We start from the raw sequence: 19,419 nt of genomic DNA, 5'->3' as shown, positions 1-19,419 counted from the left end.
CGGGGTACCAGGTCTTGACCAGGGAGTGGAAAGAGACTAAAAATTAAGTAAGTAAGAGAGAAAATCTATCACAAATGTACATTTAAGAAAATAGCTAGAAAAAGTATAGCTGAAAATTCAGGAAGAGGACTGAGCCAGTTTTACCCTTTAATGCACTCTGTAATGAAGAGCTCATGGTGAATTTAATGTGTCGCCTGTGTTGGGTTATTTTAAGTGAATCCATGTCTTCATAGTTCATACATGTATTTATGATATTGAAAGTACTGATGGAGCATTAGTGGGTATAGATTTTCAGCTGTTTGAATCTCAGTGGATTAGAACATGAAAGGGGCAGTGCAAAAACACTTAGTTGCCATTAGATTTGTAAGTAAACTTACAAAATGTTTCCATAAGAATTCTAAATCTGGTTTGTAAACAGAAAACAAGAAAACCCAGAGAGGTGAGGTTTCATTTGTATTCTCTCTTGCTATTAAAACAATCTCCAGGTAGCACTAATGTATAGGCAAGTTCTTTCTTGAGCATCAAGCTCAGACAGATACTGGGCATCTCAAGTAACAGAATTCTCCTTTACATGTTGCAGAGCTATAGCACTCTAAGATAACTTGGTCTAAAAGAACCACTGAGAAAGACTTCAGCATCTTGCTCTTGAACAATATTTCAGAGAAAATAATCAAGTGAGACAAATTTAAGCTATTATTTATTATTGCCCTATCTACTCTAGACAATTTACAGTGCTCAAGCAGCAGGATAGTAATACACTGGCTTTGCTATGTCTCATTAGTTGGGTGAATGAACAGCTGATTTGAATTAGCAAAAAACTTTATTTAGGGAAGAAGTCCTTTGTGAACTCCAGTGATCCTATGTTTGATTACAGAACAATGTAACTAATCTCCTGTAGAAAAACTGGCTCTTTCATTCCTGCATGGCTCTAGACTGTGCTTGGCAGCATCCATGTGCCAACAGAAATACCACACATGCACTTGCTCACTGGTTTTAGAAAAGCAAATGTGGATTAAATATGGTAGAATCAAGCCAGCAATGAGCAGGCTTCCAGAGGAGGTAACTCGTGTGAGAAGAAGTATGACAGTGTCTACAGTTAGGATCTGGAGTGTCCTCAGGGTCTGTCTGCCCAGACCAGGGACCTGGGCAGTTCTTTTCTAGCTCTCTTGCCTAATTATCTTCCAGAGTAAGCCTTGGCACAGGGGACAGACAGGAAAAGGACAATGCTCATGTACCCTGAAGTGAAGACAGGTTGTGGCCACAGCACCGACAAAGGCTTGGAAGACCGACATTTAAACATAGTAGAATATAACAGCATTGAGAAAGTAATTGTCAAACCAAAAGGCTAGTGAGCCCTCTCTCTGCAAGCACGGTAGGGACCTGGCAGGCTGTCCCCATGACTTTTTGTTGTTTTAACTAGATACTAGGCTGAAGAGGTTACATTGCGTCGGTGTGTTAATTCATTTAAGTTTGTTTTTAAAGATGAGATAAGCTGTAATAATAGCTTTGGATAGCAGTGAATGCAAAAATAACTGTTTTTTTAACCTGTCTCTGGTGGCTAGTCTCTGGCCTCTCCTGTGTCCCCAAACAGACACACAGACTATCCGGGCACTGTCACTATCAAATAGTGTTACATTTCAACAAACAAGAAGAATAATTTGTACTGTTTCTGTGGGGTTCCAGTCAACTGAGAAACATGATCCTGTCCACACACTAGACTTTAAAGGAAGGCTTGCATACTGCCTGCGTATAGCATTTGTAAAACTTCTAGCTGCAAAAGTGTATTTTTCTGGGCTTCCAAAACATACATCTTCCAAATCTAGTCAGCAGTATCACCTAAACCAAACCATTTATTTCTGGGTACAGCTTAGTTTTAGCATCAGTTACTCAGAAAAGCAATGTAAGCTGTCCAGAATTTAAGAGGAGACACATTTTTCCTTTACACTATCACATAGAGAAGTCAAGAGAAGTCAAGAGTTCCATTTGGTATGTAATTAACTCCTTCAGTTTCTCTCCTGTCCTCTGCACAGTGGGATGAAATGGTGGGAGCAGCAGGAGAGTTCAGTGGGGAGCTTTCACAGCCCCCTCAGCAGATCAGCTGGTGCAGTCAGCACCCCTTCAGAAAACAAGAGCAACCATAGGCTCCTCTGCTCCATTTTTGGAAAGCATCATCCAGCTAGCTACCGGTCAAATGCTGTACAAACGTGTGCACACCGTAAACCCTGTGCCTCACAATACGTTAGGTCCTTGCATGCCTTCAGCTGGATGTGCTTTATCCCACCCCCTGCTTGCAGGGATGGAGTTTTCATACCATCCTACTTCAGCATCTTGTATTTTTGTTCAGGCTAATGTGGAGAGAAAAATTAGCTTTGTTTAATAGTTTTATCTGGCTTTTATCTTTTTTTTAATGGATTTGCTTCGTCAGTCTCTAAAACAAAGTTTTAATCCATCTTCTACAGGCATTTTGAATAAATGTCGGGACAAAGAGGGGTTGATTACCTCTTCCAAGACAAGTTTTGGCAATTCACATACCTGATTCTTTTCTCACCTAATTCCTCCACATGCTTTCGTGTCCCAATAGTGTTGGGAGTTATTTCCTTGATGCCATTTGTGGCTATCCTTAATATTAAACATCAACAGAGAACTGTTTTGAGATATTTTTTTTCCCTAACTTGGTTTTCAGAAGTGGGTGTCTGGAATAGATGTGCTTTTGTAATGAAATTGTCTATCCTGATTCATGACATAAAGCTTTCCTTCTTGTTCTCTATATCCTGATTGCTTGTATAGCACCAAAGAGAATTTCACATATTAATGGAATCCAGTTTCCTAAGGTTTAGTGAATTTTAATTGTTTCCAGTGAAAGCTTTTCTTTTCTCTGTAGTTAAAAAAGGAGTTAAAAGCCTTTCTCGTACTTCACAGTTATTCTTAGAAAGAATTAATCTTTGCTGTATTATTTCGACACTCTGTTCCAGTTTGTTTGTTGTTAAGTTTTGTTACTGTTTTCAGTATGTGGGTACCAAAACTGGGATCTTCTGCAGGAACTAAGCCAGGAGAGTGGAGCAGCGGGGAGGTGAACAATGGATAAATAGGTAACTAAAGAAATAACTTCTCCCCATTCTCACCCATCGTGCATCATGCTTTAGCCTACGAGAGGAACACGTTCTCTCCACAATGCATTCACTGCCCAATATTTCAGGCATTTTCTCTCCTTTTATAGTGCATAGGTGGGATTGAGGTAGTCCAGGTGTCCGCAGGACCTCAGTGGTGTCTCCAGTCATAATGCATTTCTCTCCTGTGGCAGAATGCTCTGGTGACACCTATAATAAAGCATCTCCCCAGGCGCCTTTTCCCAGTCTCGCTGCTTGCTGCTCCAGTGCCTACGAGAGGTTTATAAAATCTGTTATCTTGCCTTTGGTAGTAATCAATACCATGAGATGTGTGTGTGGAGGTGGGAACAACGTGATTAGCTTGGCTGTTTTGCTGTGTTTAGGATGTCAAGGGGGCATTCTTTCCTGATACCTTCAGTTTGCACTAATAATTAGAAATGCTGTAGTCCTAAAATGCTCTAGAAATATAATTAAAATCAAACATAATACTTTCCAGGACAGAAATTGGCAGTCATATTTTCTGTTCCCTAGGCGGTATCCAAAGTAATAAAAATGAGCCCTTGTTTGCAGACAGATGGGAAGCTTCCTGTGTTGGACAGAGGAATATGTGTGGCTGTTTATACCTTCATTTTACCGAGAGGGACCAAAAGAGAAACGCTGTTCAAGTGAAGATGTTCAGTCAGCTTTTACCTTCTTTGTGGAAGATGCAGTTTATCTGTCTGAGGGATAATTGGGCACCAGATGACAAAGCGAGCTAATTTTATAAAAGGCTAAGGAAAAAAGAATTTAGTCTGCAGCTATGCCTAATTCTGTTCTGTTTACAGTAAAAATAATAACGCCTTTCCTTTGGCATGGCCGTTTTAGCATTTATGTTGCAAACGACTAGCATAGCAACTTGATAGAAAAAGACATAAAGATTCTTTCTATACTGCAGCCATTTTGATCAAGAGATAAAAATGACCAAGTTGTAAAAGTAGTAATATCTGGGTCATTGAATCAATTTTGCACCAATTTATGACTGTGCAGGGAAATGAAAATGGAAAACAAATAGTCTTTAAGTCCTGTTAACAGATTATATCCATCACTCATGCTCAGCTTTTCATTTGTAGGGATATGAATACCATAAGTGCTGAGCATGACTGTTGGCTCATAAATCAGATTTGAAACAAAAGTCTTTTGAGGTCTACAGGGAGTATTTACAGAACTGCTGTATAAACCAGCAATACAGATGTGCAAAACACAGATGAAGATTAAATATTATATCTATAACCTTAGACTTTGGAGAGTTTTAGGAAGGATGTTATCATTTTCATGGGCTGACAAAGGCAGAAAGGCCATTTGGTTGCTCCCTCATTTGTTCTTAAGATTTCTAGAAGTGTTAAGTGCTACTAAATTTCATCAAGGAGCTGAAGTGCCAATCTACCAAATTAATTGAACCTGTTCAGGAGAAGCAGTGATGAGTATTTTATTAGAAAATCCGTATGCATGGTGCATAGCAGTTTCAGTATCCTCCTAAGATGCAGAGAAATTCAAGCTGATAGAAGCTCGATAGACTGTACTTACTGCCTGTTCGGCTGTTAAAGGAAAGAACATGTCAAATCATCCACTGTTAGGATAATGTGTTGCCAAGACCAAGGTATTTTGAGTTAACATTTACTTAGATACAGAATGGAAATGTCAGATGTAAAGCATGTTACCACATTCCCTTATTAATTTGGGTCTTTGTTTGTTTATTGATATGCTGCTTCCTCAGGCCCTGTGAATGATGTTCCTGCTCAAGCTGTAAAGCAAAAGCTTGTTGATGTGTTTCTTTCTACAGCCTTCAGTTTGTTAATCTGCTTGGTGCCCTGCCTGCTACTCTACTTGAACAGTACTATTTTGGACTAGGACTGTAACTGGAGATGTACAGGGTGTTTCACGAAATGATGTTGGCAATTTTAGTAGGTTTGCTCTGTAAACTGTCACTGAATCAAGTGCTGACCAGCACCAGGCAGCTCCGTGCCGCTGGAGGCTTTGTCTTTTCCAAGTGTCCTCAAAACATTCGGGCATAAAGAGTTTTGCTGAACAGTGGAGTTAATTTCTGCCTATTTATAAGATTTTCCAGGGAACATGTAGTATTTTTTGATCATTTCTGATCTCACTTTGTTGAGTAATGCCTTTAGCTCAATCTGTCTACATTCCATGCATTTTGGCTGTGGCAGAGGCTGATTATGAACAAGGGCAAATGCAGTAACACTGACCTATACGCAGATGTTCCAGTGTCAGTCTTGAGTGGTATTTTAAGGGGGGGCTGGGGGGGAGAAAAAAAGCTTGTTTTCTCAGTTGTTTCTATATCAGCAAATAAAATAGTCCCCCAAAATATTAGGCATGTACAAAATAACAGTATCTGATCATGTTATGCAAGAGCAGCATACCAGTTCATGACTCATGGCTTATTCTGTATACCGAAGGGAACTCAGCTGGAGGGCAGTGAGAGTGCAGGGAGCTGTATTTTCATCCTGTTGTACTTCCGTAGCATAAACAGAGTCCAGCTACTTGCTTCCAGTCTATAACTAACCTGCACATACAGACTTCTTGCAGTTCTGTCCACAGGACAAGAGTCTGATCAGCCGAACTAAGCACACCTTGCTGCCAGTGTGACAGTGTTTTTGAAAGGCTGCATCTAGCACAAAATTGATATGGTAGGGAGTGGTAGGCTCAGTGAAATATAGTCCTGCTTTCTGTAGGAGATTCCAAGGTTTGCTAAAGATACATGCCTTTACACCTTCACTGCTTCTTGACTGCATGGAGATGAAAAATGTTAGTTTTACTTCAGTAACTGACAAACATTTTTGAAATTTGAAGTAGATTTTAAATACCCCAGCAAAGAAACCCCTTCCTTCTCTGTCACACAGACATGATTGTGTGCTGGTAGAGCATTTGGAGGGGAGCTGATGTGTAACCCAAAACAGGAGCTGGAGCTAGGGAACTGTGCCAGGGTGATGGAAGTGGAGTGGCTGAGAGCTCTGCAGAAAGAGTCAAATGAGGGAGAAATGCAGCCTGGCCGGCTGCCTTGGGCCAGAGGCAGTGAGGAAGGAATTGCTAGGGGAGTTTTGGTAGAGTTCTGACAAAGATTTCTGACAGCATAACAAACTTTTGAGAGCTAAAGCCCCATTTGCTGTTTCAAAGGCCAAAGGACGCCTGCAGGGAGGAAGGGGGAAGACAGCGTGGAGTCCTGCAGTCACTTCCCGAGCCGTTCTGTCTGGAAGTGATATAACATCACCTGGCTCCCACAAGTACCACACACTGTGAATGAAGCTGCAAGGCTGGAGCACACTCCTTCTTGGTGGTTTTATGCTTTCAGGGGTCAGTGAGTCTGCAGTTGTAGGAAATTAATCAGCTGTAGTACCTGTAGGGACTCAGGCTCAGTGATGGTAATTTCATTCCTGGGACCTCCCACGTGGCCAGTGAGTTTCACCATTTGGGACTCTTCAAAAAAGCAGGAGTAGCCCCATTCATGCACTCTTTATGGCTGGAGGTTTAGGTGTCTGTTTACTGCAAAGAGCAAGATTTTTTGTAGCATGAGTTTTCAAGTACTTCCTCTCATCTCCTGGTACTTTGAACTTTTCTGTTTATGGAAATTCTGCAAGCATGAAGTGCTGCTCTTGTTTTGTAAATGTTACGTTTAGCCTAAATGAAGAAAGGAAGAAGCTTGCAGTGTAATGCCCAATTGTTTTGGTTTCTTGCCATTCTGAATTCTACTAATTTTATGATCATAACTCTTAGATTATCTGTGAATTACAAACGTTTGAATAGAGGATCAAAAGGGAGTGTAAATTATACTCATTTACAGTAGAACAAGTGTGGTAAGAGTCCCCTTTTCCCCATTTCTCCTGAAAACTCTGATCCCCCTCTTACTGCACAGTCTGCTGCTTCTGTCTCTGGGTATTTGATCCCCCTTTCAGCACCTCTGCCACTAACTCTGATTTTGTGTGAGTTACCAAGAAATTATTCTCAAGGAACTGGTTTAGAAAAGCAGGTTATCTGCGTGTTAAAAGTATCAACCAGTTTGCCGTCTATGAGTCTGTATAGGTATATCCTAAAGCATATTTGTTATTCTGCTTAAAGCTTAGTCCAACAGAAACAAACAGTGTATTATTTTACGGTCCAGGTGCAGTGCCAGAAGAATAGGGCTCTCATAGGTAACTCTCAGTTACCTCTAAAGACAGATCTGAATTACTGATGTATTTTGGTACTCAGATCATTGCTTAGCATCTCTCAAGGGCGGGCAGGTGGGTTTTTTTAGTGTTCTTTGTGGACTATAAGAGAAATACTGACTTCATGAAGCAGTACCTAAAGGAACAATGTTAGCATGTCATGGAAATTACTGTGATACGCTAAAGAATTGTGTGCTAAAGTTATACACATGCAAGCTATTAGCACTTCCTCCCCTCCACTTAGCAAGCTGTTTATCTTTTAAAAGGCTGGAAACTCTTAATTTTCTTTTCCATAGATTTCCTTATAGAACAAACAGCATAAATAATATCCGTAATAAAAAGCTTTGGGGATAAAAAAAAATAATACTTCTGCTTAATTTCTTTCCTCCTTCCCATCATGTTGTGTTCCACATTTGCATATAAAATTCATCTCCCACCCTTTCCCATGAGCATTATTAGTGTCCTGCTGTGCCCTCCCACACAACTTGGCCGATACTAGAAGACCTTTAAATCTGTCATTGAAAATGTATTTTGGGAACTACATTTTAGACAATATTGCTGTTTAAATGACTTTTTCCTGGTTCCCAAATGTTAAAGAAATACAAGATAGAGACGCTAGGAGAAGGGCAGACCCTGATGCTGCTGAAGTATGTCTTTCCTTCAAGTAGAATGCTAGAAATAATATTCCCTAGACTGAGTTGATGAACCTGAAGCTTTAAGCCATGCTGTATGTATTTATGTATGTAGGTATGTTTGCATTCTGTTCCAAGGAGCAGGAGAGGTAGGGAAAGAGAGTGCATTAGGACTGACATGTGTTGCCTGTACACACTGGTACGGAGCCACTGTTGCTGAGGATTCTGGATGCTCACTCTGCTGTAGCTGGGACCTCGGCTAACGTGTCTCCTGTGACTTGTTATTCTCACAAGGAGATAAAAGTAGGGCATAGGAGTACCTTGCTTGCTGTTATTTCTAGTGAAGTTACACATATAGCCCAAATTTAAATCGGGGACCAATTTACTAAGCATTGTACAGACCCGTAAACTCAGTGCTGTTTCTCAAAGTGAAAGTTGGAAGCGGCTTTACAGGTGGTTTGTATAATTGCCCCAAAAGACACTACTGAAAGCCACAGATAGATCTTGTCTCATCGTTTTCAGACAAATGCTCTCACCACTAGAACAGGCTGTAATACAAGCGTATTTTAGCACTCTAGTACAGTGATGCCAATCCTTGTGTTTAGAACTCTTTTTTTTAATTATTTTTTATTTGTGATTGCTGTGGTATTTAACATTTTTCTTCGAGTGTCAGTTTCTGTACTCAAGCAGCTGAATGAGGAGTCTCAGCTTCCTTTAGAAACAAAAGTTCTAAGCCCTCATTGCAGAAAATTGCTTGAAAAAGGGGCCCATTAATTGTTTTATCAGTTGGTTTTGAAGAGTAGAATGTTTGCATTCTTCTTTGCATTTTTTTATCTTTTTTAACAGCTGTCACTAATAATCACTACTTTAAATATTACTCAGCTTTCTCAACTAATTTATGACTGTGTGGTCATTTGTTGTGGCTACACTGCAGGAAAAAAGCCTGTGAGGACAAACAAGCCTATATTTTTTTCATAGTTGTTAGATGTGCCTCTATTAAAAGGTAGGAGTGCTGAGACACACTTAGTTTGCATCCCAGCTGCAGTAAGACATTGCTGATGGTCCATCACAACCACACCATCTGCTTTTTCCAGGCTATTTATTCCATCCGTGTCTAACCTCTTTCTGCTTTAGAAGCAAGCACATTTTCTCAAACCTGTTACCATTCACCAAATTCTTTTTTAAACCCATTCAGGAAAATTTAATCTGGGCTCTGGGTTGTCAGATATCCTGTTGCTGGAGCACTGTGGTTTCTGAGGGAAGAAAATCCTGCTATCAATTACAGTTACAGCATGGTGACAGTGTGAGCAGTGGACTATCCACACTGGAAGTGCCTCTTGCCCTCTTATCGGTTAGTCATCAATTCATACAGGCTGCTCAAGTTTTTGTCTAATTTTGAGTGTGTGAGTTATCATCATGATCTGCATGGGAATATCTGCAAGTAAAAAGGAGGCGAATCCTTGACTACCTTCTTGAATCAGCGCTTGAATAACGAGGTACTCCTTCTTCATCCTATCTGTAGTATTTTATAATTGTGTTTAGGAAAGTTTTTATTGATTTTAGAAAGAGATATGGATTTCGTAGTGGTAAAACCATACATCTTTTCAAACCCCATTGAGCCCTTGCCTTCGGTGATGGTGGTGATGGGTTCATTATGCAGGGCATTTTATCAGTTCTACATTTTTTGCTTTTAAACATCCTCCTTGATCTTACATTAGAAGAAGGCCTATAAAAATGCATGGCTTATCTGCACAGTACTTTGTAGCCTGGTGTCACAGTTTCCCTAAGATGTATCCTCTTTAATCAGAACAGTTCTGATCTCCTCTTCCCGCTGCTCATTATTATTGTCATTTGTCTTACATTAGTGAGAGTTGCACAAACAGAACATAAAGACCAGCCCCATAACTTGTTAATCGTCCTTCATATGGAAATGGCTGCATTCCTCTAATCATTAAAATTGATCTTTTTAGTCTCCTCTCCTGTCCCCGCAAAACTTTATGTATGTATCTTTTACCAATGACAGGAAATGAACAAAGTATTTTTGCCAAAAAATGCACTGCTGATTTACATTTAAAAGCTGCAGAACTATTTTCCCAATAATTTCCCAATAGCCTATTTCTTAACCATTCTCGGAGGGTTTTGAAAGGAAAGACTTGAGAGTCCTAAGATGCCTACATGCTCCTACCAACCCCACTGTGAAAAATTTGCTTTTAGAACAACTGTGGCAAAGAGAGAGGAGGTTTTCATGTAACTGTCCCTAATAGCTTTCTCTTACCTTTCTTGGGTGGTTAACTTGTTTGAATGCACAGAAAGTGCAAATAGTTTTAAGTTACAATGATCCGTTGTATATTATTTTGCTTTTACTAACAACCAATTCCATCTGCTGTTGAGCTTCTCTTTTGCCTGGCTTTCTTGGGCTCCTCTGTGTCCTTTGCAGACATGTTTGTTTTCTACGTTACATAATATCACGACGTTTTTGTCATGCCCATTTTCCAGATGGCTGTTAAATATATTAAAAACTTATAGTCTAAAGCGAATATAGAACATTACGACTCACTTTAAACATACACAGTTTACTACTTATTTCCACTATATTTTTCCTCTTCTGGCCTAGAGCTATACATCTTGTCTGTGCTGCTTGGGATTTCTGAGTTCATTTTATCATGCTGACTTTGACGTATTAGTACAAGTCTGTACGGCTTTTGGCATTCCTTCGCTTTCTACCTTATATGGTGAAAGTAACTGGGAATGCTAAATTTGTTGCTTGTATTTCAGTGAGGAAATAAGAGCAGCAGGCCCCTGTGAGAGAGCCTTCGTTCCTGCAGCTGCTTCCATTCTTGTTCCAAAAAAGCCTGGTTTCCCTTATACCTAAGGGTACAGTCTATCATGTTTGGGAAAGGGCTTAGAGAACTAGGCTTTCCCTCACAAACTGCAATGAAAATACTATTTGAAGGAATTTTATGCATTGTCTTGATAATTTCATTTAATTGTTACCTTCACCTCCCCTCAAGGAATGCAATATAATTGGAATATTTAGCGAGTGTTGCCAGTGCCACTTTATTCATGGAGATTCAGTAGCTGAGACAATTTTGAACTAAACACTGGAACTGAGTCCTGTGTTCCTTTGGAAGAACTGAAAACCTGGTCTTCCTTGGTTTGTGATTCAGGGATATCCCTGGTAGATATGCATGTTCTGTTAGTGCTGTTCCTCTGGCTTCTTAGTCACATGATTTTTGCTGAAGAGAGAATCTTTTCTCACTTAGGAGAGGCAGAGAGCCTTTCTGCTGTCCCTGCGCAGCTGGCAGTGCACCTGGAAGCCCCTGAGGAGCAGTAGGATGCGCTGGGCAGGCCGTTGGGAAGCATCATGGCATTGTGCTGTTTCCAGGTCCAGACCCAACTGCTGGATCAAACTAGAGGTGTGTCTCAAATAAAGAACCAGCACACTGCAAGACCTATGTTTGCATCAGAAGTGTCCCATGTATAAAGCATAACTTTGCATAAATATGTATGCTTGTTCTCCCTTCACACCCCCTCCTTGCTCTCTAATAGTTTTCCATGAGATTCTTGTACAACAGAGCAGATGGAAACCTTATTTAAATTTAGAAACCATGAATACCACATGCTGAGCTCAGTGGAGCAATTCAAGTCGGTTTCCCTTAAATTAATATTTTTTTAAATGCTGGATTCCATTTAGAATTTTTAAAATAGCATAAACACGTGATATAAAGCATTTGAACATACCTGTATTCCTTACTACATAATGCCTCAATTATATACAAGTGTGCAAATGTGTCCTAAACAGATCAGATTTCACAACTGGTTGTCCTAAAGGACATCAACACTCCATTATTTATTAGAGCAATTATAAAAGAAACTCCTGCACCGTCCCTAAAGAGAGAAAATCTGTCATGGTTCCCAGGAAAGAGAAGCAAGGATTATCCTTGAAAGCAATCAAAGGAGAGAATAGTTTTTACCAACTTGTCAGTGGAGTTGCCATGGGCACCAGCCAGGAGCCTAGGTTTAAATGTCAGATTTCCCTTCCACTACTGTCTTTTCCTTTTCTTTTGCTTTATTTTTGCATTCACGCCATTATTTTTTTTTCCTTATTATAAGAATTTCTCTATCGACATCCCTTTTTTCCTAATGCCCAGCTTCACTTCTTTTTATGCCTATCCTCAGACATCATGCCAATGCCAGGTAAAGAAATCTGGGTTTTTTTTAAGAAGTAAGACAATATGTTCTTGGATACTCATTTGAAAGTCATTAGCATATTAATATTTGTCCAGGAAAGAATAAAAAAGCAAAGAAAATTTCAATAAGAGACTGACACAGTTAAGGAAGAAACAGCAGTGTAGAGTCAGCAGCAGCTCCCTTTCAGCATTATTGAGCCTGGTTGTTTGGAGACATGTGGTACATTTCATTATTTGCTAAAATATTACACAGAGGGGGATGGGGGAAGGAAAAGAGCAGAAGGAAAAACCTCACATCTGTGGTAATGTCTCTGCAGGGGGAAAAAAAAGGCAAATCCTACCATTTGTGGAAGGTATTCATGTGTTGCCGGCTGGCTAAACTGCACATCAATTGAATTAATGTATCCATCAAATCTAGATAAAAGCTCAGAAGAAGCAGTTTAGAAAATACTTTTTTTCTTCTCTGTTCCTTTCCCCCCTCCCCTCTTTCTTAATTCCTTTAAGCTGGTACGGGACATCTGGGTTGGTTTTGTTTTGTATGCTGGGTTTTGTTTTGCCTTGTGTGTCTTCACTGTGAAAACTCCAAAACAAGCCCAGCTGCCTTAAAAAAAAAAAAAAAAAATCGTTTGTGTTTTGCTTACTTGTTAATAGTGTTAGCATGTAAATTAACAGATCCAGACTATGAAGCGAGCAACTCACGAGTGGGTGGGAAGCTCACATCTCCTTTGGTGCTATTGTTTCAGGCTGTCTAGCTGCAGGCTCAGCAGGGCCAGAAGAGTATGGCCTTGTGCATAAATGAAGGCAATAATTGCAAAAAGAAAATAGAATTTTTTTTTAAGAACCAAATAACGCTGTCATTGACTTGGTGGCTGTAACCTCCATTTGGTCACTAAGTTTGTTCTGGAGATAGAAGATACAACTGTAGCACTAGCAGATTTTCAGATTTGGATCCTGGGTTCAGACTCAGAGTTTATTTTCACACTGCATGCTTCACTGTGGCTGCGGAGAATGTGGTAAATTAGCGCTTGTGGTTTTGAAACCCCTTTCTGGTCTGCCTTCCTATCATCCTGCCTTGCCTTTAAGAAACTCCGAGCGTGTTTCCCTGTGAATTATTGACACATAATTAATGACGGTCAATACTGACTTGGAAACTGGGTTGCTAATAGAACTAATATGATGCAAATTTTCAGGATGCATATTCTTAATCCAAACTGAAGTTCCCACAGTGATTTTGAAGCCTGTGATTTCTTGTTCACTCTTGTGCATCACATCTATGTTCTTGGTGCACATAGCAATGGTGCTGGATGGTTGAAAGTTGCACAATCATGAAGTTTGGATGGCTACGTTACAAAAAGAGAAATGGCTGTTCAGAGGCCAAGACAGCCACGAGTCCTCTGTGCATGGCCTGAGGAGTTTCATATCACATACAATCCTGAAGTCTGTTACCTGAACACCATTCAGCTCTTGAAGCGAATACTTGAAGAATCTCCCTGTGCAAAAGGGAGGAGGGTGTGAAAGTTCAGTGCCTACAATAAATCATCTCAAAGATTAGGAGATGCTATCAGTAATGTCTGTTGAAGGGCGTGAACATTCTTGTTTGCTGAAAGCTGTGCTGTGGTAGCACTGATGTAACCAGTTACTTTGATTTGGGGTTCATTGGGGCCCAACTTGCAGGGACTGAGAGCAACGTCACAGTGTGGCATGCTGAGTGCTCCTACTGTGCCGCGTAGGTTAGTTCTTGCTGTGGGATTTTGGTGACTGTTTTGTGCTCTGCCTTGGATGACCTCGGAAGACTTTGGGGTGCTGGGGAACAGAAATGTCCTGCTTCCTCTCAGCTGGGCAGTTACAGGGTCACTGGTGCTGAAGGTTGAAGCCCTCCAAGCGCTCCTGGAAGCCCAGTTAGAAGCAGAAATGTTAGTTCCTTCCTCTAAAGCTTTAGCGTGCAGCCATTACAGAGAGTTTCAAAAAGAAAGAGTAATATTCAGGGATCCTTTGGAGAAAGACTGAACAAACTGAGCACAAGCATTTAAAGAGAAAGAGCAGTAATCTGTTCTCGGGGTTTTCTGTGGATGTAAATAGAACGGGACAAGAAATAAAGGACCACAAATTGCAAAAAGGTGAAATTCTGATTAAGCATTAAGTTCTCTGAGATAGTAAATGATAGTTAGTTACTGAAATAGATTGCTTAGGGAAGCTGTGAAATATTTATCATAAGTTTAAAGAAAAAAATAGGAGACTTGTCAAGAATGCCTTGTGTGCAGTTGCTAAAGAAAAGCACTAAATATAACTGTCCTGTCATGGGGCAATGGGAAAAACTGGAGCCCTTCTAGCCTCAGTTCCCACGAAGATCCACCATTTCAAGTAGCTGATGAGAAGTCTGGCTTAACAGCAGCAATGGCCTGCCTAGTTTGTTTAGAACCAGAAATTATTCATGACCCTGGTTCATGAAACCTCCACTTTTAAGCAAGCCTAGGAGTCAGGTTAATAACAACTCAGAAACCTTCACTAATTTCTGGGAAAACTTTATCTTAAGATTTTATACAAGCATTCATCACCATAGTAATTTAAAGTCTTTAATGTAAAATCATACCAAACCTTTTCCTGGCATCTCTGAAACATCTTAGAGATCCTGGATATGCTTGAGGTTTGGTACTATGTCTTTAGTTATTTACTAATTTTTTTTTTAAAAACTTGGTAGAGGATATGTTTCTTTCAGAAAAAAAAAATTATCCTGCTCAATAGGATAACTGAATGACTGATTCTGGTATTTTATTTTCAGTCTAGACCTAAAGTAGTCTTCATCCTCCAGTGCAATAATAATAGTCTTGCCTTTGAATCCCTGTCCATTCAAAGGATTTGTTTTCATGTCTCACTGCATAGTATATTAATTTCATTTCCATTAGAGTATAATCTTACTCTGAAATAAAATATAATAAAATTCACATTGAAATAAAGCACCTAGAGCTTTTTTGTCCTGACTTCTTGTTTCTTGACATGTAAAATAAAATAAAACTCTCCATGTGTGTCATGCCAGTGAAGTACATATGAAGTGCATTCTGCTGGGGCCCAGCCTTGTAATGGAGAAATTCTAGCCCTTCTAAGTGAAATACACAAAGAAAGAGTAAGAGATTGCAACCATAACTTCTGAGGTTTTGAATTTAGAAACCTCTTTATTCTTGTCTGTAAAGGAAGGCGTATTTCTTTGACTTCTTGTATACGATAAATAAGGATGGTGGTTATATGAAATCAAGTATACTATTATTAATGTGCAGTAAAATAGCATTAATCTTCTCTTTCTCTTCATGCCCCACCACTGTCATCTCAGAAAGGCTTTGCTGTGGAGCAGATGGCAATGCAGGTGTAGCCATATGTTAGTGTAGCAGCCTTGGTCTTCAGCCGTGTGGGAATGTAGAAACAGGAAATCAGGTTACCAGATAGAAACCTATAGTTGACATGTGAACATAGATTAATCTTTCCAAGATGGAGGTTATTACCCTGTTATTAGCAGCAGTCAAAACCAAGAATGAATGTCCTGATTCAACGCTTAAAAGAAACAACTTGATAGGTGAAACAATATGAAAACAAGGCACTTCCCCTGAAGCATTAGTGAAGGTGTATGTCTGATGCATATGATTAATCTTAAACTGTTACTGTGCAATGCCATTTACTTTAGTAGAAGCTGTGAAAATAACTGCTAAAATGGGCTTAAAATAGAAAGTTGCATCAACGAGTCACCTTTTTAGGGATGTTACAAAACCACTGTTCCCAGTGGCTGTCATACATACTGTAGAAGCACTGGAAGCCCTGCATAGTATTTAGGCTGTGCAAAATGTGATTCCTGTTCTGCTTTGATATATTATGTGGCAGCGTAAAGTCTTTGAGCAGGATTTGTCCTTATAGACATGGTATCGGGTAGTAAGCATAGGGGTTAATTTACAGCGGAAAGCTTCTCACCTGAGGTGCCCATCCTGGGCAATCTCAGGCATACCACATATGAAATTGCTTATTCTGTGAAGTGCTAGCTGATACCAAGGGCAAATAAAAAATAGCGTAGTCATTCCACAACAAGATGACTGCCCACAAACTTCCTTGCCTAGCTAACAGATACCCATTTACAGAGAGAAAGAAGAAATAAAAAGAAGCAAGTAGGAGAGGGAACAATTTGAACGCTGTGGTCAGCTAGGGAGGAACGTAAGTGGAAGGAGGGGAAGGCTGTCAGGCTCAGCTGGTTAACAGTAAAGAGCTTTGACCGTTCTAGTGTTGTTCCTGCCTGGTTTCAACAGCTATGTGTGATCCAGGAGGTAAATGCATACCTCATCACATCTCAGACCGTGTCAGACTGCCTGGAGCATCCTGCCATGTCACTGTGGCCTGGGCATCCTTCCCTTGCAAAATGGCAAGCACAGCGTGCCAGTGGCTTGCCCTGACCTAAAGCAAGGTTTTGCTGAGGTGTGCACCCAAAGGCGAGAGTTGTGGAATGAGCTGTTCCTGCTCTCTGACAGCATCTAGCTGCGTCTCAGAGCTGTAAGGATTACACTACACTGATGCTATAAATGTCTTCATGTCAGGACTGTGAACTTCCCGTGTTAGCAGTTCTATTACATTTTTGACAGCACACAAGTAATTCCTTTTTGATGACTTGAAGACAAGCTTCCAGAAAGCCAGGTTCCAGCAAATGTGAGCAGGCTAAATCATACCAGCACACTAATCAGAAGATCATGGGAATTGTCCTGTTACATGGGTCTGTACATCTTGGTGTATCCTCTCTCTGCCAGTGAACATGAGCAGATACTTGGAGAAGAATAACAACAGGACTTTCAGCCCTCACCTAATCCCACCACTCCCAAAATGTGCTAAAATGTATGTGGTTTCTATGTGGTTAGTAACACTTTGGGGGTTCCATGGACTTCTCAAGTATCCCCTGGAGTTCTGTTTAAACTTTAGCATTCAAAATATCCTTACTGCTCATATGGAAAAAATTCTGTTTAGATGCAGAGCTATTCACACAAAAGGATTTATGCCATTAACTAACTGTGAAAATACCAAGTAAAATGCTAGTCTCTGTCTGAAAAAGGGAAGCCATCTGAAAATGTAGACCAAATCTCTCTGTTAGGGGTCTGCATGTTAATGTCTATAATCCTTAATATTTTAAATGTGTTTCATCATATTGGATTCACAATTTATCATCTCTGCCCATCAGAGAATGGTGTCATTATGCTGTAGTTAAGACATTTGTGCATGTGCTATAGAAAGTACCAGAAAATTTAATAGACTTTATGTGGCAACAGCTGCCTTTCTTCTGATGCCAGTATTACAGATATGAAAAGTACAGAAATAAGAGTGAAGGAAGGAAATCTAAACTAATGGGGGAAGGGGGGAGAGTGGAACCACTGCAAGATTTGTCTTTCTGAAAACTGCCTGATTGCTTTTCAGAACTATACTTTTTTTTCCTGTTGACAAGCAAAGCTTGGTAATAATAAGTGCTGCATGAATTAAATCCATCACACTTGACTGTTCTGGATCTTCAGACCAATCTGGGCTCTATCAGTGTGCCGCTATTGATTTCTGTGCTTTGACAGAAAATGGCTGAGAGACAAATGATGAGGAGGGGGTTGGGAATCCTACAAACATTTTTTGTGTTACTGTAGCTATAGCTAGTAGCTAATGTAACACCAGATTTCCCCTATCTAAAATACCACTGAGTGTGTGAGCATGTTTTTGTGCATACCAGTCAATAAATTTTAAGTATTTCTCTGTTGATGCTACACACTGTTTGTGTCTCTTTAAGAAAGGATTATTGACAGAAAACTAGGAGGGTAGTTATTCTCCACCTACTGAATGTCTGTTCCAAAGCATCATCAGCTTCCCCCTTCCCAGTATGGCCATTCTGTGTCAGAGATACCAGTCCTGAACTCAGATAAGAATGTAAATCCATCCCATCGACGTGGAAATCAGCAAAGCTGCTGCACAGGTCTTTCACCTTTTGCTGTTTATTTCACTCTGTGTTTTTAATTCTCAGACAAGTGCTAGCTTTGAAAAGTTCCAAAAAGCATTTTATTTTCTTCCCCTTTTCCCTTTTTCCTGTTTTTCATCTGTTCCATTTTGTTTTGTATAAGAAAGTTCAAATCCTGTCTCTGGCTGGACCTGGGAGGAGAACTAGGACCAAAAATTCCCAAGTTGGCTTGCACTAGGGAGTAGCAGGGACTCTTGATGGAGTCCTGGGGGGCAGCTTTTTCTTTTTTTTTTCTGATGAGATCTATAATAGAGTAGCAAATGTTGAATAAACTATGGAGTGCATTAAAAATTGCACTGTGGTAAGACTGGGGAATGGGCAGTTTCAGCTGAAGTTTTGCTGTTTACCTTGTGCCACACTCAAGTAAGACACAGTGCCTTTCTGCATTTTCATTCATCTCTTCATGTTATTAATCCTCTGGGGCAGGACTGTTTCTCCTGTGCTTGTCTAGGACTTGGAATAAAGTTTTCGTGAGGGATCTATAGAATCCACTGTAATTCAAATCATCAGGGCTCAGAAGGGAGTTGTGTATGAAGGAATGTGCCTGGGCAGGTACACTAATGAAGTTCAGTACCTTCTACATGCGGGCAGGAGAACCAATAGGTTTCACACCATGCTACAGTCACAGGTTTCTAGGCTTCCTTTTGATTTCTTCCTTTTGACTACTTCATTTTAATGATGATGAAGTCATAGCACACTGTTAAAGGACTTCTCTATGCATAAGTGAAATCCAGCTGGGTTCACCCCTATTAATATCTGTAGCATATTTCACTTGAGTGGTTCCGGTCAGTTTGAATAAATTCTTGATTTCATTAAGGGTAAATATATGTTGCTGAAGGGAACGTATGCAGCAGTCACTGTTTTGCAAAACAAGCTGCTCTGTGGCGGTTTTACAGATGGCTTTGCTAGGGAGCAATTTAGAGCCTTAGGATTGTACCTCTCCTAAGGGAAGAAGAAGACTTTAAGTATCTTTCTTCTTTCTACTGTCTGAAGTACCAGATAGCCTAGAAAATAGAAAACAGTAAATCATTTTTACATTTAATGACATACCGTAATAATCAAGCACAGATCTGATTACTTAAAGCCTTAAGTGGAAGTTCCTTATTAACATAGCAGTCTGCTCCAAAACCTCATTTGTATAGTACCAGTTCACAGTAATTCCTCACAACTTCTGAGTAATATATTCTTAGAGAAGAGCACCACAGACCTCCCCAGCAGATACAGTTTAAACCAGCTGTCATCAGGGGACAGTGCATACTGGTGGCTGTTCAGGAATGCACA

At 40.1% G+C, this 19,419-nt stretch overlaps 1 long non-coding RNA gene across 2 annotated transcripts in view; it reads right to left on the bottom strand.

Annotated features, from left to right (window-relative positions):
• Positions 1–204: 204 nt before the first annotated feature.
• LOC308058198 overlaps positions 205–19,419 on the bottom strand; it is a 51,218-nt gene continuing 32,003 nt past the window's right edge. For both annotated transcript variants that reach the window (XR_013925723.1, XR_013925724.1), the window contains exon 2: positions 205–19,419. This exon is cut by the window's right edge. This is a non-coding gene — a long non-coding RNA (uncharacterized lncRNA).

The sequence above is a fragment of the Falco punctatus genome, assembly GCF_963210335.1.
Source record: "Falco punctatus genome assembly, chromosome: 1".
NCBI lineage: Eukaryota > Metazoa > Chordata > Aves > Falconiformes > Falconidae > Falco > Falco punctatus.
Note: the sequence above shows the minus strand (reverse complement) of the source record. Positions and strands in the feature narration are given on the sequence as shown.